This window comes from Leptonychotes weddellii, chromosome 1 (assembly GCF_054177405.1).
Source record: "Leptonychotes weddellii isolate Sample4059 chromosome 1, ASM5417740v2, whole genome shotgun sequence".
NCBI lineage: Eukaryota > Metazoa > Chordata > Mammalia > Carnivora > Phocidae > Leptonychotes > Leptonychotes weddellii.
In genome coordinates, this window is record NC_138369.1 from 178,563,349 (window position 1) to 178,586,143 (window position 22,795).

Sequence of the window (22,795 nt, forward strand, 5' to 3'; positions counted from 1 at the left end):
AAATCTTTCAGGGAAAATTCCCAAGTTACCACAATAAGGTAAAGCTCTGCTTTCTTTGGGGAATATTTTTGGGAAAAACAACTTAGTTTGATTTTCATGGAAATAAATATCTAATGGTAGTATTGCTGTTTAAACTTTGTCACATTTCTTTTTTGTGAAGGGTTTGAAGTAAATGAATGGGTTATATAAACATTATGATCTGACTTCTCCTAAATGTTAGAAAGAAGCAGTGTGTGAGCAGTGATGTACATGGGCTTTACGTAAAGAGATTTTTACAATTTTTCAAGCCAGATATAGCTTTTTATCAACAAATGGAACACAAATCTTCTGTCTTAGACTTGGAGAGAAAAATCCTGTTAATACTTAAATTAATTATTTGTATTTTACATTTGTTGACCAGAGGATTGTATGTATTTGATGCTGCCAAAGTTTTAATTTTATTATGTATTAGAGTTAATTAAATAAGTACGAGTTATCTATAGTAATCGTGGAAGACAAAATTGGGTACCATTAGGGAGCTGGTGAAGCAGATGTTTGTGACTGGGAGAGTGGAAGTATATATCTGAGCATGCCATTCTGCTTTCCTGTGAAATAGTGGTTATGTTGCATGTGTACACTAAGTAAGCCAAGATCTAAGAATGATTTACATTTAGAACCATGAATACTATTATATCTAGACAGCAGCTAAATCACAAAAAATTTTTAATGGAGCTTCTTATGTTGAAGTTCGAAATCGCTTTCATCAAAGATGGGATTTTAATTTTCCAGTAGGCTCCCACTAGAAGATATTAATCTCTTCTCAACTTTTGGTGTAATTCTTTATTCTTTCGGTACCATATCTTGATCTTGTTAGTGTTCCATTTCTATCTGTTCACTAAGACACTTCCAGTTACCTTCCAGGCATACCAGGAAATATATTCTTGATATACACACTCTTGAAATATTCTCCTAATGCTTTCACAGCTGTTTTTCTGGAGTTGGTCATGTAAAAAGGGATCACTGTCAGTAGTAGAGCTCATTCCAAGGGTGAGCTGCTAATATGAGTCTGTTTGAGAGTCTCGTTTTGTGCATCCATGCTCAATGAACAATGATGTCAGCATTACCCTAGAAACAAAAGGAGAAAAGAGCATTCAGGAGACCCAGGTAGGGTTTATTCCATGAGATACGGAGACATTCCTAAAGCAAGGTCGTTTTGTTTGGAGAAGCCAACAGAGTAGAACTCCAAATTCCATCTCAAAGCACTCCAACTAGGGAGTCTTCAGGCCAGGCATTACTTGTAATGAGATGAAATTCCCCAAATCATGTAAAACAACCATGAAAAGAAAATCTACGTCACCAGAAAAGAAGAAAAGTTTTAATGGCTCTTTACAAGATAGACTGGATGTCTGGTTCTGCACGTCCTTTTCCTTTTTTTATCTCTAGGGTAATGCTGAAGTCATTGCTCAAATGTTTTGAGTGTGAATGAGAATGATCATTTCACACCAAAGATTCCCAACCAGTCTGTCGTCTGGCAAACAGCTGGGAATGCTTTCCTGACATCTTGCTTTGCAGGACAGCAATGATCTCTCATCACCTGTCAGTCCCAAAATGTCTCGTCACCTGCCACTGGTAATTTTGGCAATCAACAACCAGTACCTCTGTGGTATCTATCACTTCTGCCTGCTTAGAGCGTAACACTTCAAGCTGTCCTGTTACTCAGATAGGGGACAGATTGACTGAAATGAAATTTTAGAGGTACTGTCCACACATTGTCAGGAGAGATAAGAATCCAAACTACGCAGACCAAAAATAAAGGGGCGAGGTGGAATCATAGGGATCATCTTCATGTCAGGACTTACATACACACTCCACTGGCACATGTCCTTCTGTAAGAGAAGAAAACACTTACCGTGTAAAAAATATTAATGACATCACTGGGGTAAAGAGCAACAAAGAAAACTGAAAAATGCTCAAATAATGCATTTTTAGCAAATGCATTTAGCAAAGTCTGTTTTATTCCTAGAGAATAGCTAACCAAATACAGGTGACAAGTTATTATTCAACGGTGTTTTTCCTAGGAAGGAATGAGAATAAATAATTGAGTTTTGAACATAATAACACGTTGTTTAAAGAGAAAAAATGTTAAGTTTTGACTGCAGGCAGTGGTCTTGCCATATATTTTTCCCCTCATTCCTGGAATTATTCTTGGCTCATAATTTACTGATGGGACACCTACGAGTAAATAGTTGCTTATAATGGTGAGTGGATTACATGTGTATATTTTGAAGCCCGTCACTTCTTTTATTTTCCTCGAGTAATAATGTCCATTATTCACATCCCAATTTTTCATTCAGTTTAGTGAAAGATCATTAAACAATTGTCCTCCTACCTTTCTTTTAAAAATTTGAAAATCATATGGTCACAAGATAAATCTACTAAAAATAATATTTGAATAGTATGAAAATCATGTTTATTACAGTGAGAAAGATTACAAATAAAATTAGACGTAGCATAGATAAAAGATTTGTTTAAATCTAACATTTATCATGAAAGTGTAAATGCCAAGCAGCAAAAGCTATTTACAAGTTAGCTTTCTCTATTATTTGGAAAAAGTCTTTGATGATTACCCAGCAAATCTCACAGAATGGGTTCCTCTCAATTCAAAAAAAGTGAGGCAATTTAAGAATTTTCATTGTATTTTGAATTTAGTCATTTACAGATAAAGATTATAAACATCAGCAAATTACTTAAATAACAAAATTTTGTTGTGTGCAAATGTGTTGTATGTGTATGTTATAATGCAAACATGTTTCTTCTGAGGTATATTCAGAACAAACAAACTTAGGTATCTAGATTGTTTATGTATGAGCAATTGGTATGTACATGTCACAATATAAATTATATGGCCAGACATGTTTTGTGAATTTTCTCAAGCTGAGGTTAGCCAAGGTCAAACTTCAAATCTAAACCTTAATCTCACATCTGTTTAGAAAATTCTATGCACACGCAGAGACATACACACAAATCCAGCCCTGGCCTCCTGACCTGAGCTTGAAATCCGGCAGTGACCAAGAAGGCTGGAATGTGTATGTAAATTTGTGCATGCACAGATGTGTATTTGTGTATGCCCATGCATGCATGCATGTTTATTATTCTTTTTCTTCCCTTGCCCACTCGTTATGCTACAAGAGAGGAGCCTTGAGAGAGAAAGGGGCACATCCTACCTCTGCGGGGTATCAATTGCAAATTCTGGCTATTTATTCCCTGGCGGTGCCTTCGAAGGTTCATTGGTACCCCCTACTTCCCCCACCCATGCTGCCATCCTTCATCTCTGAGACAAGCACCACCCTCAGAAGCCACTTCTTCCCATTCACCTTCTACTCTGTGGGTATGCTGCTGTGCACACATCACCTGAATTGCTTGGTCCTGCCCAGCAACCTCCTCAAGTTGGGGTTATTAGTAAAAACTCTCTCCTTACCACTTCTACACACTCCATAGCCTGTAATTTGTCCGAACTGAAAGTCTTGTACAGATGGCACCTGAATAAGGCAAGTACTCATCTCTATTGCCTAGACCACAGGGACCCATGGTTCGATCTCCAAGGCATCCTCTCACAATGGTTTTCAAAGCACTCTCATATCATCATCTTTTTTTTTTTTTAGATTTTTATTTATTTATTCGAGAGAGAGAGAGAGCAGGGGGAGGGACAGAGAGAGAGAGAATCTGAAGCAGACTTCGCGTTAAGCACAGAGCCTGACATGGGGCTCAATCTCACCACCCTGAGATCAGGACCTGAGTGGGAATCAAGAGTCCAACATTTAACCGACTGAGCCACCCAGGTGCACCCCTTACATCATCTTCTTACCAGACTTGGATTAGAGAGTAAGAAGCTCCACATCTTTTTGCCACTTTCTTTTAGGCAATTATCCTCAGAGAAAGCTGTACTTACTCTTGGTGAATCCAACATAGATTATTCTAGTATGTTTTTATAGAACATATGCACACTTAGCAGCAATATCAGCAAAGTTTCGGTTTGCCTGGAAGTGGAGATAATGGGTGAAGTCCATTTTACTTACCCATTAGACAGAAAGATAGATGGAATAGCAATTCACACACACACTCACACATGTACCACATACACATTATGTTCAAACACTACATCAAATGAAAGACTTTTTTGTACTAATGATTTGATGCATATTGTACATTCTTTATGTCATGTAACAAATTTTTATTTCAAATCCGGGTATATTTAATTTTCTTTCCATTTTTACATGCCTCTTCATAAGAAAAAGAATAAATGGAAAATGGGCTGGAACTTTAAAACTGCAGTCTTGTTTTTTCCTTCTTGCCCTTACCAGCCCCAACTATACATATCAATAAAGAAAAGAGAAAGAGAGAAATGAATTAGAAATGATCAGTAAGTGGAAAAGACACAGGTTCTTCCTGGCCAAACCTGAAATCATTTTGAGTTAATTTAACACAGCTCTTATTGAAGCAAAGAGGACATGTATAAAGTATTAATTCTGACTTTTTCTACCCACCCCTTTCTGTTACTTATTTCCCCATTAGTGGCTAAAATAGTTAGGCCTTATCAAAATATAGAGACACGTGGAAAAAGGACCCCAGGACAATTGCTCTTGAGAATCTTCCATCTTCCCTGGAAGTTTCCAGTGATCTGAGCATGAAGGACACACAGACCCACTGTATCATTTCTTCTGTTTGTCTTTCCATCCTCATTTTCCAGCCTGTTTCATACAGCAACTATTTAAACATTTTTTGGATGCTTTCATTACCCATGGCTTCCAAAAGTTTGGTTAAAATAGTAAGAGAGGTGATGAAGCAAGATGAGGGCCTTTTCATTTTATTGGGCACACCAGCCATTTATGCCCCATCCCCCACTTGATTCTCTTAGCACCAGGACAGATCTTTCCTTGGATGGGGATGCAGTTGCCTGGCCAGAGGCCATTTCATGCATGCCACATATCTGTGGTCTTGGAATTTGAAGGCTTGCTGACATTTCAGGGCATCAGAGGTATTTCTGCCCAAACTCCAGGAACTGTTTCTCTCCTTTCTGCTCTTTTTTTTTTTTTCTCCTTTTTTCTGTTTTCAATTCCTGAGAGCAATCTGAGCTACACATTTACCTGCCACTACTAGAAAATACCTCAACAAGAGTAGATTTGGAGGGTTTTAATTCATCTCCTAGCTCCACTACTGATTGTCTATGATTTTGGAGAAGTCATTTAAATTCTCTCAACTTCTATAACCTTATATACAAAATGGGCCGTATTATTGACTATGTGAGGAACACATAACTGGTGTGTGTATTAGAATTACAGTAGGGAAATGTAGGGATCCGAAGGGGTACGTGCACCTCAATGTTTATTGCAGCAATGTCCACAATAGCCAAACTATAAAAAGAGCCAAGATGTCCATCAACAGATGAATGGATAAAGAAGATGTGGTATATATATACAATGGAATATTATGCAGCCATCAAAAAAAACGTATTGAAAGGAGCACTGGGTGTTATACGCAAACAATGAATCATGGAACACTACATCAAAAACTAATGAAGTGATGTATCTTGATTAACATAAGATAATTCATTAAATTAAAAAAAACAAAAATGAAATCTTGCCATTTACAACAACGTGGATGGAATAGAAGGTATTATGCTAAGCAAAATAAGTCAATCAGAGAAAGACATGTATCATATGATCTCACTGATATAAGGAATTCTTAATCTCAGGAAACAAACTGAGGGTTGCTGGAGTGGTGGGGGGTGGAGGAATGGGGTGGCTGGGTGATAGACATTGGGGAAGGTATGTGTTATGGTGAGTGCTGTGAATTGTGTAAGACTGATGAATCACAGACCTGTACCTCTGAAACAAATAATACATTATATGTTAATAAAAAAAAAAAAAAGAAGACAGTAGGAAGGAAAAAATGAAGGGGCGGGGGAATCAGAGGGGGAGACAAACCATGAGCGACTGTGGACTCTGAGAAACAAGCTGAGGGTTCTAGAGGGGAGGGAGGTAGGGAGACCAGCTAGCCTGGTTGTTGGTATTAAGAAGGGCACATATTGAATGGAGCACTGGGTGTTATGCACAATGAATCATGGAACACTACATCAAAACATAAATAAATTTAAAAAAAAAAAGAATTACGGTTGGGTCAGGGGGCCTCTCATCTATGGCTGCCCAACATGCAGGGGTCATGAGCTGAAGGGATGCTTTTAAGCTACACTGTTCTCTCCTCTTCTTAAAGCATCAGTTGGTGTCATTATATGGGCTTTTTAAAGGATTTGAACAACAGTGATACCTTTTTAAGACTCCATGTCCATTAAAGCAACCACAACAAAATGATGATATCCATAATAGTGCTGAGTTAATATATAAATCTATAAATCAACATTTTAGAACTCCAGAACTCTTTACTCTCCAATAGCTAGAGATTATAGATGCTTATCCTTACAAGCTTAGAGTTTAATAGCTTCCAATCTCTGCTCACAACCTGGAAAATGTTATCATATTTAAGACCCACAAGGAAAGGTACTTTAGGACATACCTGTGACAGTTCGTACACACAAGGCAGTCCCTTTTCGAATGTCATTCCCATTAGTATCTTATGTCAGAATTACAAGTGAAATGAACACACTGTAACCTAGTATTTTAAAAGGTTATGTTGAAGGAGTAGAGAAGCTTAAATTAATTTTCCCTGTTCTTATCCAGTAGGTCTTTACCTCAATAGGATTTCCTATAATTCTATCTTAATCCTTGTCTCTGCAGAAGAACCAAACAGACCACAACATGGAAGAGCCTGCCAGCAGCACTTTCTACCCTTTAAGAGAGACTTCAGCTTAATGATTGTACAGCGATCCAAATCAATCAAGAAAGCAAAGAGCAGATGTATATTTTATTATGCTCTGCAAAGTTCTATTTGTTTAACCATGTGCAAACATTGCCCTAAAGTGGTTGGAAGGTTAGAACATTAATCATTTACTAGATCTATTCAATTCATAAAATTAATGTTAAGAATAAATCATTTGAAGGAATTTTTCTATATAGGCAATATTAATTTGGGATATTTGGAAGAAATTGCACTGCTGATTTTGTGGCTTGAGACTTGGTATAAGCAGAGAGGTAGAAAATTATTTAGAAGGTCTACTGGAATCTGTCATTATATTTTTGAGACTATGAATTAGCCAAAGATTGTAAAAGTATTTTCTAGCAACACCAGTTAAATGAAGTATAAAAGTTAAATGAAGGTTAAAAACCCACACATGCTGCTTGCCCTAAGCATTGCTCTCAATTATTGGAAGCATAATATACAGGTTCAATAAGTATTTCCTAATGAACTGTTTCATTTGAATTATTCTTGTCATAATCCTCCCTTTCTCTACCTTTTGGTTACTGTTGAGGGGCTGGAAAGGAATGTATTATTTATTTGGGGGCCAATATATGAACATACTGGGTGAAAAGTATTAGATGTTCATTAGTTGGACATTTATCACAGTAAATATTATTCATAATCAATATCACTTCAGGAAGTTTGAACCTAACTCTCAACTTGATGGAATTCAGCATTACTGAACTTAATTTTTTTTCACCAGAAAATGATTTTGACTATAAATATCATGGCTAAAAACACCCAACTGAGACTAGATTTCTATCAACAAATGAATGAAAGTATTTATTTAAAAAAAAAAAAAGTTGTCTTTTTAACAGTTTACACAGGACTTAGAAAATGCAAAAATCTTATTTAAATTTGAAGATTGGTATCCATTCTAAGTCTCTATATGGACCTTTGTCAGGGTTTGAATGTATAAAACTAATGAAAAAGTTTACTTCTACTTGTCTTTTTAACAGTTCACACAGGACTTCGAAAATGCAAAAAAAAAAATGGCTTAATAATGGAGATGTGAAAATTGAAAGAAAGTTGTGAATTTACAATATTTCCAAAAATTGAAATGAAGGGATAACATGACAGAATGGATCTACAAAATGAAAGAGAGTAAAAGATCAATGGTAGCTTTAACTTATCCAGCCTGGGAAACTGGTTAAAGAATACCACAGTGGTAAATCTGAGAGACAGGAGAGCTAATGGGTTGGGGTATGTAAACCATATGCCATCACAGTAACTGGATTCAATGATGGATGGAGTGTGGACTGAAAAGAGGCAGAATGGAAAAGTCATATGAGGAGAAACAAAGGACCCACAGGAGAAGCTGGTAGAGCCAAAAGTGGAGGTCAACTACTTTTTAAGGAAAGCTGAGAAAGTAATGTTTTCAGAAGGAGTATGGAATCAATAATAAAGAAACCAGATTGAAAGAGTGATCAAAAATAGTGAACAGCTTAATATTAGCAGGATGGTGATCACTGCCAAGCTCATGAAGGGCTACTTCAGTTGAATGGTAGCATTGTTGTCTCCTGTTAATAAAAAATAATGACATATCTTCCATTGTCCTCTTGTTACATATGACTTTTCACATAAAATAGTCTTCTCTAGAGGACCAATCAATAAAACAAAGTAGTCTTCTATATAAAACTGGGTTATATATGACAATATGGTGAAATTCAGTATATTTTAGTCCTCCATTCATGCTCTGAAAAAATTAATATATCAAGCAATCTCGGTCTTGCTTTTAATCTCATCTCTGAATTCTTTTTGACTTAGAGTATCATTACATGTAATAATCAGGTGTTCTATATAGCCAGTAAGATTTAAAGAAACTCACTGGGAGGGAAAAAAGTATGTAGTAAACCAGAAAAATTAGCTATCACTTTTGATAATTGACTTTTTTAAGAAAAATCTGACTGTGACTAGTCATATTCTCCCGCTGAATTCTACAACTGTGGAGCTGGACAGATTTTCACACATGGCAGAAACCACTGTCCTTTCAGTGCTGATCTGTATCAGTCAGTGCTGACTCTGCTGTGGGAACAATAACCCCATTTGAATTCCAGCCAATAGGAATGGGAATAAGAACATAAGGAAGGCATAAAACCCAATTATTCATACTACTCATTCAGGTTCATCTTTCTTTGGGCATTTTCTCTAGGCCATGTAGTGTACAAGACACTTTAGAGCTCAGTGAATCACAAAGATCCCTTCATCAACTATATCAGCATCACCTAAAGACATTTTTTCAGGGATAGGTTTGGAGTTTCACACCTCAGGGATTTTAATTTAGTATATCTGGAGCAAAATCCAGGAGACTACACTTTTAAAGATCTCTACAGTCTTTTAAAGTCTATTGCACAGCCAAGTTCAGTAACTAATGAGTATTTTACACACCAAATTTCCTTAAAATTTCAGGACCTTAATATTAGCATGAAACAAATAAGAAAACTGAAATTCTGAAAAAGTAGCTAACTTGCCTAAGTTTATTGAGTCAGAACCCATGTCTAGACCTTGGGATTGATACTACTTTTCATTATACTGCAATTACCTTCCATGGAAATAGTTTTCTGATTTTATGTTTATCACTTTCTCAATAGACATTGCCCTGGACTATGGATTACTACACAAAACTTATCCAACTTTCCCATGTTCTTCCAAAATTTTAGTCAAGATCTTACTTGATTGTTGTTATTTTGTTTTGGTTTTGTTTTTGTTTTTGTTTGAGAGTTGCTGTTGCTATTGTTGTTTTGGTTAATTCCCCAGTGAGGCTTACTTGAGCGCAACAGGACATCTCTCTGGTGTCCTTTTCATCCTCAGTCTATCACCTGGGTACCACACTCATAAGAGGTACTTTTCCTCCTACTTTGTATATCCAAATTTTTCTAGCCACTCAGTGGTAATTGAACCAACCCTTCTGCTCAACTTTTCTTGAGCCAAGTGAGATGACAAACTGATTCACACCAAGTTGATACTGAGTGCAAAGGAAATAAAACTCTCCAATAAAACAAAAAATTGAGTGTACCTCTAAGAGACTGGGAGAAATTATACCCACTGAGTGGTGATAATTTTGGCTAGAAGAGCCATTTAGAACCATTTACATTTATAAAACAGCTAAAATGTTTGCCAGGGTTCTCCAGAGAAGCAGAACCTCTATATATGAGAGAGAAAGAGAGAAATTTAAGGAATTGGCTCACACAATTGCAGAGGCTTGCAAGTCCAAAATCAGCAGGGCAGGCTGGCAGGTGTGAGATCCAGGGAAGAGTTGATGCTTCAAAGTGAGTTTGAAAGCAGTCTTCAGCAGAATTTTCTCTCCTTTGGAGGAGGACAGTCTTTTTTTATTAAGGCCTTCAGCTGATTGGATGGGGTCTACTCACATTACTCCAACTGTAATCTGCTTTACTCAAAGTCTCCTGATTTAAATGTTAATCATATCTAAAAACACCATCAAGAAACATCTAGAATAAAGTTTGACCAAGTATCTGGGTACCACAGCCTAGCCAAGTTGATACCTAAAAATAACCATCACACCTGGTAATAGATAAGGGCAATCCATTTTGCAAATCAAAAGGATCCAAGATTATTATCACGGCCCTATATCCTTGAGTGTCATTGTATCTTATGATCCAGTTCAACATGGAGAGGGACTCTAGTAAGACACAACTGAAGAGGACACCATACATAGCACCTAGAATTATGCTTATTTTGGAAGGAGGGAGCATTGTTTCTATCATGATACAACTTCACAATCAGGAAGTCCAGAGCCCTGCTGGATGAGTAACTCAAGCACATAATGATGGGTTCTTTTCTTTTTTCTTTATTTCTTTTCTTCTTCCTCTTCTTCTTTTTTTGTGAGATTTGGAAGGCAACATTATAATTTATTCCTGGTGAATCATAAATCTGAATTTCAGAGGCAAATTTCTAGCAGCCAGATTCAGGTATTTGAATGCATTATAGGCAAAAGAGCAGAAAAAACTGTGAGGAAAATTCCAAACAGTACCTGATCTCTAGTTCTTTGACTGATGCCATAATGCCCAGATGCTCTCTTGTCCCCATATATATGATACTTAAACAAATATTAGAGTGTTTTTCCTTCAGTGAGCTCACAAAATTATGGGTCTCCCTTACACAACTTTGTTCTTATTCTGTTTATTTTTATTTTTTACAAAAGAAAAAGTATTTCTGAAAACATTTTGTTATTTTATAGGGACCTTGATAGCTTACTTAAGCAAAACCTCTGATAGACTTAATTGATATTGAGAAGATTGAAATCTGAGATAAGGTGTGAGGAGTTTCCAGATAACATTTTTGGCTTAATTTTTTAATTTATAAATCAATTAAATCTACCTAACTTCTCTTAAGAGTGATAGCATGGAATAGGGGCTCAGAATATTCTCCAGAGAATATCTATCTTCTAACAAAGTTAACATTCATTCCCTTATAATATCTGTAGGAAATCAGCCCTGGCAAAACTGGTCCCCTGGCTCCCTGGACATAACAGATGAAGCTCCTGATTATAGTGCCTTACTTCATTCTTCATATGTTCTCTTCCTTCATATTTTTTGGTAGGTTGAATAGGGGTAAGTGGAGCCTAGCAGTTAATGAGTTTGAAACATTGATATTTGAATCTTTGTCTTGGTAGTGATCTGGGAAAATGCCAGGTAGTAATATATATATATATATATTCAGTACCACTTTTGCTTTTTGTTGATATGTATATTCTCTTGAAGCAACACAACAAAAAGCAAAAGTGGTACTGAATTTGGATTTGAGGCAGAATAGGGTTCTTTATTGCCATTATGCCCACATGCCTGCAATACTGAGGAAGGAGGGCTGATCACCTTAAGTCAGCGGCTCCCAGAAATTAACAAGAGGCTTTCTTCACTAACTGTAGTCTCTGCCCAAGCTAAGGTTTACAGGTGACAGTGGTGGGCCAGGGGTCTCCATGGTACCCAAACTGTGTGTTTGCTTATTATCACATACTGATTCATCTCAGGGACATCTTAAGATTTGATGTTGGGTAGAAAAGTGGTAATCCCCTGCTGTACTTGTTAGGAATAAATGTTGTTGGTTTAAAATGCAATGCAGATAATAGAAGTCTCCAAAATAACTAACATCCAAAAGTCCAGGGAGAATAAGTATGTTCCCAACAGCTATGCAGAAAATTAGGGGAATAGAGGAAATGGTACTGGTCACAAACCAAACAAGTAACAGAAATGGAGTCCTGAGTTCCTGGAGCAGAGTTCTAGCCAATACCACAGCTGGGGGATAGGAGCCTAGCCTCAGGTAGGGGAACTGACCAGAGAAAGAGGAGTCAGAATACCAAGGCAGGAATGCAAGCACCAAGGAAACCAGGTGGAAGTGGAGCTTCTTCTTGGAAATAAGCCATAGAAGTAAAACTGGTTTCATGCAGGGCAGAAGTTGAATTAGTAAGATCGAGGCATAAGGCCAAATATATACTATTAGCAGGTTTGAATTAATGATCATTGTATGACTCTTGAAAAAAGATATATCCCTGGAAGATGGTAGCTAAACCTGGAAATCTGAGTAATATGACTCAGCAACTGGGAGCTAGGAAACAACGTGGTAGGAAATGAAGAGGCCAAAACTTGAGTTAGATTTGGAGTATATAAGATTCAGTGAAGTAGGTCAGTAATTGTACAGGTCACCATGTAGAACATTCTGGCTTCAACATGCAATTTAAAACTCATTTGAAAAATGTTTTTAACTATAAAATAACACTATCCTAAGTTTCTTTTAAGGACAGAAATTGGTTATCTTCCCCAGATATATTTGCCTTTCATTTGTTTCTGGGTCTGTTTTTTTTTTTTACTGTTTCTGGGTCTGTTAAAAGTTATAATCCTTTAAGAGATTTTGTTACCCTAGGCAAGAGTATTATCAGTGCAACATATTTTGTGGAAAACAGAAAATACTGACAGCTTCTTCATTCCTAAGAAAGAAAAGATGAAACATAGAAAGCTTGATAGGAACTTCTGTTATCTACCACATTGAAATCTACTCAATGACAGCATAATATGACACTATGGATGCTATATATTATATACAGTAATAAGCACACTCCCACACACATTGTTTTCTAGTTATATAGTTCTGCACTAGCTATCCCATTACAAAGAGACAAACCTTTTTAATATATACCCTTGCTGCTACAATTTTTGCATCATTTCAAATTCTATTGAAGATTAAATATATCAGTGGCACCTGGGTGGCCCAGTGGGTTAAGAGTCTGACTCTCGATTTTGGCTCAGGTCATGATCTCAGGGTTGGGAGATCAAGCGCCAGGTTGGGCTCTGTGCTCAGCAGGGGTTCTGTTTGAGATTCTCTCCCTCTCTGTCTCCTTCTGCCTCTCCCCCAGATTGCACTCTCTCTCTCAAATAAATAAATAAATAAGTCTTTAAAAAAAAAGATTAAATATATCACAATGTATGAAATTACCCAGAATATCAAAACCTAGAATAGTAGGCTTTGGACATTTATAAGAGATCCAGAGAACTTTATAAAATCTCAAACTCACAGAGCATATGATTTTCTCCATAAAACATGGACAAGACATAGAGTACCACAAAATCAAGTCAAGATGCAGATGCTTGGCAGTTCCTGTGCATACATCTTGAACTAATTCCTATAACTTCCTACAAGAATATCGCGGTTTCTCATTCAAATTTGTGTTTTTGAAAAATTCAAATAAAACTCTAGGGTCTTTGATTACTAATTGAATGGCAAACAAGGGATTATATAAATCAGCTCTACAGATACTTTTTAATAAGGAAGCTTTGTTTTTTTTTTTAAGATTTTATTTTAGAGAGAGAGAGAGGGAGCATGAGTGGGGGGAGGGGCAGGGGGAGAGAGAGAGAGAATCTCAAGTAGACTTCGTGCTGAGCACTGAGCCCAACATGGGGCTTGATCCCACAACATTGAGAACATGACCTGAGCCAAAATCAAGACACTTACCTGCTGAGCCACCCAGGTGCCCCCACTCTACAGATTTTTAATGGCAGCTTGAATTTCTTGGCAATTCTTTCCTTATTGATGCTACCATTCTTTTAAAGCATTATCTTCATTGAAAAAGTCCTTTTTCCAATATATAAAAATATATATTTGATGCCTAATTTAATAATACTAATACAAAATAAAGGGAACTTTTTTTGAACATTAGCATCACCATAAGTTTTATTGCTGATAAATTCACTTTTTAGCATTTTTTGAAAGGAAAATTCTTATCAGAAGAAATTAAGATGATATAAAATCAAAGGAAGATAATAAATGATGTTAATTTTTATTAAAATTCCAAAAGAGCATATAAATATCCTAGTAGTATGTGTTTTTTCATCATTAGGTTGGATTGCAGAAGTAAAAAATATCAGATACCATACCAATATGAGTTTAATATTTGTTCTTAGCTGTCAGTAGATATATTAGCTACTATCTCCTTTTCCTGTTTCATTATGTTCCAGATTGATCAAAAGCTCAAAAATTCCTTCATAACAAATGAGTTTTTAACAAACTAATCATTAAACTCCTCCTAATTGGTATAACTTAACCTGTTTGTATTTCTCAACTTTCTAAAAATTATTTAAGTAATATTCAATAAAATACTAGCATTTTTCTACTCACATTAAAGTTGTAATATTAAATGCATGTAGTTTCCCGATTTCAAATTTCTCTCTAGGATAGAGAGACCATCTTCATTTGATATATTGTACTTTTTCGAAGAAGATAGAAATAGAAATTAATGTCACTGGTATATAATTAGGGATATATATGAGCAATTTGAAAGTGGTCTTAATTTGAAACTTAATTTGTGTCTTCAGAAGATCTGTCTGTGTGATTTATGATTATGTTATTTAACTCCTGTGCAGAACCTGATTTTCTCATTTAAAAAGGAAGAGTAAATATTTTTGTATAAAAAAACATGCTATTTATCAATAAAAATATATGTTCTGTGATACATACCAAGAATAACAGCACATTCATTTTGCATTGGATAAATTTACAACCTAAATAGAAGAGGTAAAGGAAATTTCCAAAAGAATTACAATACCATTATATACATAACATGATGTAGATTGTACATGTAAATTATTTGTTTACTTAAAATATCCAATTGGGTTAAATTAAAAACCCCATTATCATTATGATTCCATTATAATAACAATCATTAAACAGGTATCAGTAAGTATTCATAATAAAAATTCTACCGTACTAAGTTGCTTATATGATTTGTTATATTTTACTTTTAACAGTAACCATGTCAAATCACTAACCTACTTAGATTATTGAATTATCAGTGACCTTAAAATATTGTTAGTATAAAAGTTGTCCTAATAAATCACTGACATTTGTTTTCTTTGCATAATCAGAATTATCATATATAACATTCACACAGAGGCTGCTAATAAGTCACCCAAATCCACATTTCTTCTTCTTGGGCACATGGCTTAATCATATTTCTCAGGTTCTTACAGTTAGGTACATCTATGGGATTGACTTCTAGCTAATGGACCGTTATGCAAAAATGGTATTAATCATTTCTGAACTTGGCCCATAAAAAACATCCTGCAAGTGTTCCTTAATGCTCTTTCTCCTTCTAGCTTGATGGATCCAAGATAACAAACAGAATGACCTAGGAAGCCACGTGTTGAAGATGGCAGAGTCTCAGTCAGACTGAAAAACTGTGTAAAAGAAGGTTATCCAGCTACTCTGACATGATTTCTTTCCCCGTGCTATTATTACAGGAGCAAGAGATATCTTTCTCTTCATTAAGCCTCTCTCACTCTCTCTTATACGTGTGTGTGTGTGTGTGTGTGTGTGAATATACCTATGTATGCTTATAGGAGATATTTAAATTAAATATTTAAATGTGAGTGAGGTACTTAGCATTTTTGAGGGGTTTTTTTCCCTCAAAAATAAAATTGCAATATACAACTACACGGAATCACTACAGTAACTGAAGAAAAATGCTTAGCATAGTGCCCAGCACATAGTGAGCACTCTGCACATTCTGTCATTGCTACATAGAGGAGGGATATGTATTACTTTCATTTTAATTCCTTGGCTTAAAAAAAAAACTCTTGGCATCTTACACACACACACAAACACACAAACATAGTGTGTTTGTATATATATATATATAGTTTTGGTTTATTTATTCCAGAATTTATCATTAGAATAAAATCAGTGACCTTAAAATATACTTGGTATTCAAATCATTATTCTGTCTTCTTTAGGACTAGAATTATTAAATATAATGCATATTTTTATCTGAATGTATGTAAAATAATAATGTAGATACTTTTTCTTAAAAGGGATTTTGGAAATGGCTTCTTCAATCAAAATTCATATCTGCTTACCACACAAAGTGAAAAAAAAAGTTGTAAATTTACTTAATTACTACTAAATTATTTTCTTTTTGTGTGATTTAAGGCAAGTGTCTCTCTTTTTTTTTTTAAAGATTTTATTTATTTATTTGAGAGAGAGAATGAGAGGAGAGAGAGAGCACATGAGAGGGGGGAGGGTCAGAGGGAGAAGCGGACTCCCCACTGAGCAGGAAGCCCGATGTGGGACTCGATCCCGGGACTCCAGGATCATGACCTGAGCCGAAGGCAGTTGCTTAACCAACTGAGCCACCCAGGCGCCCTAAGGCAAGTGTCTCTTGAGGCATGGTTGAGATATGCCTCGACCTTGCCTTTGTCTTCAAGGCTCTGTGGATGGAATATGAAGTGAGGCAGGAATAGAGGTCACTGACAGAATAGCCTACGTCTTATTCCTGAGGGAAGAAAATCCTTCTCCACTTTCCTCAGCTGCCTTTTGACAAAGATGAGTCTGAAATCTTCAAGGATTTACCTATTGCCTAGAATGTAACCAATGCCCCTGGGTTGGCTCGAGACTTCCCTTTGTCCCTTTCCCAAATTTAAAGACACACATACTAACACACACACACACACACACACACACGTGCACATACACACACACTCATACCTGGCCTTAGCTTTCTTTCCCACTCTCTCTCTTTTTAATATGGTAAGTCAATTTCTGGGTTTTTTTATTATTATATTATGTTAGCATACAGTACATCATTAGTTTTTGACTGTCTTTAGGACCTATGACACATGCAAAAATTCATAGATCAATCCAATAATCACTCCATATTCATGTGACCCAGGTAGAATATGCACATAGGAGGGACCACTGGAGACCTTCAAGATTAACTTCTCACATAAAACATAAGGAAATAAAACCCCAAATATGTTAGCTGCAGAATTACAATAAAGACCCAAGTCCCATATCTTATAATTCAGTGCTCTTTCCAAGTCACTGTAAAATTTTCATATATTCTTGGCCTTAGAATCTAAGTATTTTTTGCTTATCTGTTCAACTGAGTTCAGTAATTAGCTAACCTGAATAAAGAAGATCAAGAGAGTATTGAAGACTATTGGATATGGCCAGGAAATAGGGAAAGCAAGGTGACCCACTTTAACTTAGAGATTCAACATTTAAACCTAACTCAATTGCAGTCAAGAACCTGATATTAAATATAAACATACCAAAAAAAAAGACATCAAATACACAGAAAAAAAATGATGCCTACCTTAAAACAGTAAATATAGAGCAAATTTCACCATGGTTCTTACTGATTTATAATTTCAATATACAAGTCAAGAAAAAAACACATGTATGAAAAGATGAGATCTCTATTTTATCCAAGTCTTTCTGACAAGAAGTTCTTGCTTTGAATAACCACACTCTCTGAAACCAAAGAAGTAGACAGGAACTTCCTCTCTTTTTTTTTTTTTTCTTTACAAAACTACTCACCAATCTTTTAATTAAAAGTGAATGTTGGAGAGATGGCAAGTGAGCAGGAGAAACTGAAGAACACAGCCTCCTTATGTATTTGTACAACTCTAATCAGTCTTCATATCTCTCAGGGAGATCTGTATTAGTTACATGGAATCTAATCCACTCTACTAAAGCTTATGCCCTCAACCACCATGGTTGGCTCTAGTTCGGTAATGCTTGTAGACACAGGTTGATAAAATATATAACCTAGGAAAGAAACGTCTAGAAAGGTTTTATATATTCTAGGATGCTAACATTTTAGAGGATCAGTTTATGCCAATTTGGGTTTTAAATAATAAAAGAACTCTGATTTTCCTGGAAGCCTCTAAACTTAAGTCCCTGTATTTAACTAAATTTTTTCTTCTCAATTTAATAAGTTGTCTTTTATTTTAATCATAAAAGTACTATTTTGGCAATAATGTATAGGAATATCCAGGCATATATGGTGCCAACAAATGGGTTTTTTTTAAAGCCAAGGAATTAAAATGAAAATAATACATATCCCCCCCCTCTATATAACAATGACAGAGAATATGCAGAGTGTTCACTATGTGCTGGACACTGTGCTAAGCATTTTTCTTAATTTATTGCAGTGATTCCATGTAACTGTATATTGCAATTTTATTTTTGAGGAAAATAAAACCCTCAAAAATGTTAAGTAGCTCACCTACATCTAAATACTTAAGTATCCCTTAAGTCTCTGACACTTAGAATCCATTAATCTTACCATTATTCACTCCCTCTCTCTATCTTCTCCTATTCTCATATGCTTCCAAGCCCAACTTGTATTTCAAGACATTAGATTTCGTTCATTTGTTCAACAAATGTTTATCTCATGCTTATACATGCTTGGTCCTCTTCTAGGTGCCTGAGTCATGTCAGTGGGCAAAATAAACAAGGGCTTTATCCTCATCAAGCCTACACACAGTTCCTTATATCTAAGCTCTATTCCCTCACCTTGCTCTCCCTTTATCACACAAATCACACAGAAGAGAAAGCAACATGACTGTGGAGGAAGAGACTATAATGATGCAACACAAGCCAAGAAATTCTAGTTGCCACCAGAAGCTAGAAAAGGTAAGGAACAAATTCTCTTCTTGAACCTCCAAAGGGACTTCTAACTTCTGGAACTGTGAGAGAGTGAATTTCTGTTGTTCAAGCCACCAAATTCAGGGAAATTTGTTATAGAAGCAATAGGAAACTAATACACAGAGGAAGGTAAATTAGTCATAAGTCTAAGATTATGCTCAAAATGATTACACAAAAACTGCCTTTTTTTAATTTTAATAGTTAACATACAATGTTATATTAGCTTTAGGTGCACAATATAGTGATTCAACAATTCCATACATCACCCAGTGCTCATCCCGACAAGTGCACTCCTTAATCCCCATCACCTATTTCATCCATCTCCCCACCCACCTCCCCTCTGGTAATCATCAGTTTGTTCTCTATAGTTAAGAGTCTATTTCTTGGCTTGTCTCTCTCTCTTTTTTTTTTCTTTGCTCATTTGTTTTGTTTCTTAAATTCCACATATGAGTAAAATCATATGGAATTTATCTTTCTCTGACTGACTTATTTCACTTAGCATGATGATCTCTAGTTCCATCCATATCATTGCAAATGGCAAGATTTCATTCTCTTTTTTATGGCTGAATAATACGTCATTGTGTATATATGTGTGTGTGTGTGCATACACATATATACACCATATCTTTATCCATTCATCTATTGATGGACACATGGGCTACTTAAAAACTGCCTCTTGCATCAATATTAACTCTACATAAATGCTCCTCAAATTAGCAGTATAACCACACTCAGGGAAAGAAAAAGTATGTTGGCATTCTTTCACTAACCACTAATTCTTAGCAAGCATCTTATATATTTTGGGAAACTATCTTTATCTTACCACTTCATAAATTACTTGCTAAAACAGTCTGTTGTGAGACATTAGATATGAGATCCAGGAAAAAATGATATTTTTTAACATATTTTAGTAATTTCCTGAACTGCATTGTTTTGTGATCATAAATTACTGTCAAGTAAGCAAAATTATTTGCTCTTGAAAAATAAGAAATGTGAATCTCTTCAGAGTGAGGGCTGAGTATGCGGAAAAGCTTTCTTCTTTAATAAAAGCAAACTCAGAGGAGGAAATTCTCTCCTCTTTCAGAGGATGTGGTCATGATCATTTTTCAGCAATGCCAGGAATTGCTGAAGCCGTGTTGGAAGTATGGATGATTTGTTGAGTGCGGCAGAATACAGAGAGAAAGCACCAAGCACATGGATCATACCACTGAGCTGCTGACCCAATTATGGCACCACCCTGCCAGCAAGTGTACTTTGTGTTCTCTGATGTAATTAAGTTCCACTTTCAGTTGTATAGTATTCAATTAGTTGAAGCTGAGTATTTCCCAATTTAGATAGTGATCTTAAAACAGAGCCATTTATGTTCATTGTTTCTGAGTAATTATTCATTCAATGACAAAATGATACAGTAGAACCCTTAGTCATATTGAACAATTAACCAGCACATAAGTGTATTTCAGTTTCCAAAGAAATAACATGGAAACTGAGATATTTAATTGTCCATTAGCAGTTTGAGGAATTTTCTTTGCGCATAAGGAATCAGTTGTGTTGCCATGATGATTTCGGTTGATGACCTTACTGAGCCCTGGTAGCGCTTGCTAGGTGGTACACTGAAAGAGATAAATGGGCAGTGGATTCTTTGCAAGGGGCAAATGTATCCTGGGTTGACTTGGTCACTTTCATGCTGGTAGAGGAATATACTGTATTTCCTTTTTTGTAAGACTGCTCTGCAAATGGAGGACATCTTAAAATTTTGGCATACATTAAATGAAGTGATGAACTCTATGACCCTGCCCAGACCTACTGCCACATTGGCTCCACATCTGCCAATCCAACAAAGATTTTGTCTGGAATTTTGCATAAGCTCATATCTAAATATGAGGACAGCTAATATTTCAATTCTTTAAATAAAGCTAAAATTAAATCTTTTGCACAGTGTTCTTATAATACATGAACTCACATAAAAAAACTTTTCAAGTTTTTTTCAAGAAGACGATTCAACAGAAGATGATTTATTAAGAAGTTGATGATCTATCTTAAAACATATGGGTTGTAATTGTTTTGTAACACATAATAAAATCTTCAGAGAAACCAGCCATTGTTTCTTTTCTCTTATGTTGTTTCCAGAACTCCTTCTGTGAAGGAATCATTTAACCTTCTGGTTAAGCACGATATGATGTATCACATTATGCAATGAGATGTTCTGAGATTTACATTCAGAAATTCAAAATTTCGTCCCAACACAACCTATTAATTAGTCACTTAGCCACCTCATCTCCACTTTTGCATATGGTTGGAATAATCAAAATAATGATATCTTACCTGAAAGAGTTGTTTTGAGGATCCAGTGATGAAATACATGTAAAGTCTTTGTAATTATTGAAGTTCTGTAAACATATTTTTTGAGTTTTATTAGTTTTTATGACTGTTGCAATAATCATAACAATAAAATAAATGTTATGAGAGTTGATGTCTTATTTATAGTGAGAGATTGAGTAATCAAACTGTGTCTTATAATAACATAACAACTACCAACTGGGAAATGAAATATTTATAAGTACCCTTAAGATACTTATAAAATAGGGCGCCTGGGTGGCTCAGTTGGTTAAGCGACTGCCTTCAGCTCAGGTCATGATCCCGGAGTCCTGGGATCGAGTCCCGCATCGGGCTCCCGGCTCAGCAGGGAGCCTGCTTCTTTTTTATTTATTTATTATGTATAATAAATAATAAAGATAGTCCTTTCTGGCTTTCTCCCACTGTGCAAGGGCATTGAGTGAACCAAGATGGTGGCTCCCATGGATCTGAAGTTGAAGAAGGCCTTCACAAAACTTCAAGACAAAGTTATTGACACTTAACAGAAGGTGAAGCTGAAAGACCTACAAATAGAACAGCTAAACAGAACGAAAAAGCATGCACATCTTGCAGATACAGAGATTATGACTTTGGTGGATGAGACTAACAAGTATGAAGGTGTAGGATGAATGTTTATTCTTCAGTCCAAGGAGGTAATTCGTAATCAGCTGTTAGAGAAACAGAAAATAGCAGAAGAAAAAAATTAAAGAATTGGAACAGAAAAAATTCTACCTGGAGTGGAGTGTGAAGGAAGCTGAGGACAAAATCCAGGAGGTGGTGATGGTAAGAAGGGCACAGTAGGAAACATTTAGTGGAAGTTTCCTGCCCCTTCCCATTCCTGGCAAGGGCAGAGGGGACTGTGTGGTGAAATGTCCTCTCTTTTGTCATGATGGACACTTTATTTGAATGATCTGGAACCCTGTGTTTTCTATGTCACCCTGATACCTTTTGATTCCAACCCTGTGTTTTCTGTGTCACCTTGATACCTTTTGATTCCAACTCTATTTTTCTGTCCTGGCTCTGCTTGCCACCCCTGCATCCTGAGCAGAGCCAGGGGTGAGTCACGAACTCCCAGGAGAGGGAAGATGCAATCCAGGACAGATAAGGGAGCTCTACTGGAGCCTACTACTAGTTTTGCTGGTTAGACCAATAAAAGGCATCTTTTCCCCAGCCCACTTTGCTCTCTCCAGCCGAAGGAAGAGAACAGAGGGCCAGAGAGGCAGAGGCTTTCAACCTCAGCTCCCCCCTGTCCTGTCCAGAGCTTTGGCTCTGTTCCTTTTGCTCTGAAGCCTTTCCTGCTTCTTTTCTCCTTTGAGTCAGTCTTTCAACTTCTGAGCCTCCATGCAGATAAGGAAGAGAGAAGACCAGGAAGTGAAACTTGATGGCAGTCTGCCTAAAGATTCCTTCCCTGCTTCCTCCCAAACATTCCAAAAGAAAATGCAGTAATAAACCAGCAGCACCTCCAGGGCTGTCTCCCTTTGGCCAGTGGCATAAGGTGGACACTACAATCCTAATGCCCTACTGGCTTAGGGGCAATGTGTATGTTGGAGCTGGCTTATACTGGCTCAGCAGAACCAATTATTAAAAAATTGATAGAATTTTATTTCAGGCCAGT

The 22,795-nt window shown here is 36.2% G+C and overlaps 1 pseudogene; it reads left to right on the plus strand.

Moving 5' to 3' along the window:
* The first annotated feature begins 21,611 nt into the window (after positions 1-21,611).
* On the plus strand, positions 21,612-22,142 carry LOC102743070 (prefoldin subunit 1 pseudogene; annotated as a pseudogene).
* Positions 22,143-22,795: the final 653 nt, after the last annotated feature.